This window comes from Nyctereutes procyonoides, unplaced genomic scaffold (assembly GCF_905146905.1).
Source record: "Nyctereutes procyonoides isolate TBG_1078 unplaced genomic scaffold, NYPRO_anot_genome, whole genome shotgun sequence".
Lineage (NCBI taxonomy): Eukaryota > Metazoa > Chordata > Mammalia > Carnivora > Canidae > Nyctereutes > Nyctereutes procyonoides.
Window position 1 is genome coordinate 43,528,312 of NW_026575146.1, and position 4,364 is coordinate 43,532,675.

Sequence of the window (4,364 nt, forward strand, 5' to 3'; positions counted from 1 at the left end):
GTAGTGGAAAGGGAGGTGGGTGGGGGGTTGGGGTGACTGTGTGACAGGCACTGAGGGGGGCACTTGGCAGGATGAGCACCGGGTGTTATGCTATATGTTGGCAAATTGAACTCCAATAAAAATAAATAAATAGATAAACAAATGTTTGCTTATTTTTAAAAAAGATTAATAAAACCTCATTGCTTAGAAATAATTATCCTTTGACCTAACATCAACAAAAGTCTATTTTTTCTAATACTAAAATATACAATTGTTTGGAAAGGAGTGGGAGCAACTGACTTGAAATAAATTAGAAAATATCTTCACTTCATTAATTGTTCTTCTCATATACTTTAAATTTGTACTTACTGCCTTTTTCCTCCTGCATATCAGAAAGGACACCTGAGTATTCTGGCAGAAGTTTATATTTCTCCAAATCAGTTTCTGACAAATAAAAATGTGTCACTTTCAAACTCCTCTGTAATCCTTCTCGCAGATAGCCTAAGATGGCCTGGCTTGTTCATGGGTTCCTTATAAACATAACTACTTCCCACTATCCAAACTATGTCCATTTTATTTTCTAATTCTGCTTGCTCAATAAGTTTTAAGGCATCATCCAGACTTTTGGCAAGAAAATGAGTTCCTTGTGGAGGTTCCTTGAGGTCTCCGCTGAGAACTAAATTAATTCTGTCCTTTAAAGGTTGTGGTTCTTGGGAATAGAGAACCATGTCTTCCTACCCATAATCACCAAATTCTGTTTACTTTCTACTGAGGAGGTTGTGGTCAATTCTTCGGAAAAACTTGAATCTATTCCTGAGTAGGGGCCAGGGCAGGTCCCTGTTCTTGCTGATGCCCATGTTCTGGAACACAGTGGCTGTGCCTTTGAGCATAGGAACTATGACAGCAGCTGTAAACACTTCCCAGTTTGCTCACCACACCGGGATTCCTCCATCCCGCCCACCATCAGGCATGGCTCAAAATTCAACACTACTGTTCAAAATTCCCCTGCCTCTCCATTGTCATTGTCTTATATCCCCACAGATATAAGTGTCCAGAGCCTCCCTCTCTCAAAATTTTAACTCTGAATTTTCTTGCCCCATTCATTCTTTAAATCTCAGCCACAACATTCTAGGATGGCAAGTGTGACCCCCAGAACAGGTCAGGTCCACCCCTAAGCATTCTGAACGCCTTTACATTCATTCATAGGGTGCAGAGCTCCCTTTCATAATGCACTGTCATCAAGTAACTAATTAACTAATTCTGTAATTACTAGCTGGTTGATGTCGTGAGATTCCACAACGGCAGGGATAATCTCTTAGTCACCTCTGCTTCACCAGTACTTAGCACAGCACCAAGAAAGTAGGAAGTCTCAAAATGTGTTAAATGGGTGAATGAATGAATGGTCAAGATAATCATTGACCATTGGTAAATACATGTTAAACAATACACACCAAAATTATAACATTGTTTCTATAAGAAAGGGAAAGTCTACCTTTTCAAATACTGACTTACACCTTCACTTACAAAAAGTAAATTGTTTGCAAGCTGACTATATTTCATTTCAATGCCAGAAAATAGATGCCAGGTAAGTGAAACAGGTTTTAAAAAAATTTCTTGTTCTTTGTACAATGAAATCAATACCAGGATGAAATGTCCTCTAAGATGATAGAGTTCTTTGAGAGAGAGCCAGGATTGGAAGGTGAGGCTCTAGTGGCAGAGGGATTAGGAGAAGCGAACCAGGAAATCCTATTGTTTCAGTGGAAAACATCCAACCAACACTCAATTTCTTTCTAAGAGTCAATCACTCTAAAGCTTGTGTCGTAATGCACACTTATATAGATGACACAAGGGTAGATGGTAAATAAGGCAGTTAAACATATACAGTCCAATCTCTCTGGACATAATACTTAATGAAATACAAGATCACGAACATATACAACCATGTTTAAATACATCAATGTTGCTGCAAACACTAAATTAACATATATTCACGTGCTGGTTCATTTTCCTATTGCTGCATATCCAAAACCCACAAGTTGATGGCTTAAAAAACAATAATTGTAATAGCTGACAATTTTGTGGAGTAATTGGGGCTCAGCTGGAAGATTCTTCAGCAGGTCTTGCAGGGGTCTTTCCTGCAGTGCCGGTCAAATGGTAACAGCCAAAATGACTTCACTCATATGTATACTGCCTTATCTGGGACAACTTTAGATTCCCAGAGCAAATGTTCCAAAAGGATAAACTTCAATGTAAAGTGTTTATCACGCTTGATAGCTTAGATTAGCTAACCCTGAAGTCTGTGTTGGGAGAGGACTATACAAGGTCTGCAGTACCAGGGGACTTGGCTTATTTTAGCAGCCACTAAATTAACAAACAAGGTGGTATTTGCAGGAAAAAAAAAAAAAGGACTACACCAATTGTGCCAAAGGTCACTCAGAGAAAATACACAAGCTCCCAGAGTTCACTTGATTTCTGATTTCCCTTTTACCTCATTGGCCATTCCTTCTTTGACTCTGCTGGTTCTTTCTTCCTCATCTATTTGACCTTAAAATGCTTCAGTGCCCCAGCCCAGTCATTACACAGCCTCTCCACCTTTTCCACACTCATTCTGTAGATGATCTCATTCAGTTTCATAACTTTACACATCATCAATGCTCTGAATATTTCCAAATGTGTATTTCTACCACTGACCTCTTGCCATTCTAAACTCCAGAATTCTGTATCTGAATGTCTTCTCAGTATCTCCACTTGAGGGGCCAATAGCCAATTCAGTCAGTTAAAAACTGACTTTGTTTTACTTATCTCAATAAGTTCATTTAGTAGCTCAAACAAAACATTCTGAAGGTATCCTTGATTCATCTCTTTCTGTCCAAAATTTATTAGCAAATGCTATTGGCTCTACCTTCAAAATGTGTCCCAAATTATGGAACTCTTCCTTCATGATTCAGCCAAGCCACTCTCACCCATCACTTAGATTATTGTAACAGTCTTCTTTCTTTCTTTCTTTCTTTCTTTCTTTCTTTCTTTCTTTCTTTCTTTCTTTCTGATATATGGAGAGAGAGAGAGAGAGACAGCAGAGGGAGAAGCAGGCTCCATGCTGGGAGCCTGATGCAGGACTCGATCCCAGGACTCCAGGATCGCGCCCTGGGCCAAAGACAGGCGCTAAACCTCTAAGCCACCCAGGGATCCCCCTTGTAACAGTCTTCTAATTGTCTGCTTTAATTCCTGCTCCTCTGCATTCTGGTCTTCTCATAGTAGCTGGAGGGATACATTAAAAAGTGAATTTGATCATAGTATTGCTATGCTCAAACATTCCAATGGCTTCTTACTTTCCTTCAAGTGGTGGAACAAACTCTGAAGATTTCACCTTACCCTTCAAGGCCTAAAAAGAGCTTTACACCTTCTATCTCCTAGGCCCATCTCCTAACACTCTCCTTTGTACATTCCATTATAGTTCATACCAGGTTCTTTGCTATTAGTCCAACATATCAAAGCAAATTCCCACCTCAGGGCCTTTCCTCTGTCATCCTTTTTACCCAGAACCTTCCTTCTCCCTATAAGCACATGGCTCATTCTCCTTATTCAAGTCTCTGCTTAAACTTCACTTCATTAAAAAGACCTTTTCTACCCATCTCATCAAAAATAACATCCACATTCAGTGATATCATACAGGTACTAGAACAAATCTAATCATACCCTCTACCATGTCCATTAATATTCATTCCCTCATCCTGACTTATTTTCCATCATAAAACATATCAATTCATGACATTACATATTAATTTGTATATTTATTCATTGTATCTATCTGTATCATTCACTTCCCAGAATATAAACTTCTTGAAGATGGGAGATTATTCTTTATTTTGTTCATTACTATAATACCAACACCTAGAAGAGTGCCTTCTTGATAAATATTTTTAATGAAAGTAATAATGAATGCACAATTAAGATATTTCTTTATCTATTGTTGAAAAATACAGAATCCTAAGAAGATCAAAGCAGTCAACCTATCCTAACACTCAACCTAAGTTAAAACAAAGAACACATTATATTACTTGGGCAATTTGGGCAAAATATGCTTTAATTTACTAGGAATTTAAGAAATACAAAAAAACAATATAAGGTAGAGAAAGAAAATTGGACTGAGGTTTAGGAAACAGGTAAACATCCTGACTGGGATTCAAACATGTTTTTATGACCCTGATATAAATATGGAGAGCTTCAGGAAAATCTCCTTTTATATAAAAGTGCTATATGTCCATATAATGATTTTCCTTCTTAAGAAAAACACACAGAATTAATAGATAATGACTATTGTTCTTAAGCAAAGCATGCCAAGATCTTTGTGTGCCTTTCAAGAAAAAGCCTACATGTAATGCCTG

The 4,364-nt window shown here is 37.9% G+C and overlaps 1 pseudogene; it reads right to left on the minus strand.

The window, feature by feature from the left end:
- Positions 1-310: 310 nt before the first annotated feature.
- On the minus strand, positions 311-869 carry LOC129500003 (dihydrofolate reductase-like; annotated as a pseudogene).
- Positions 870-4,364: the final 3,495 nt, after the last annotated feature.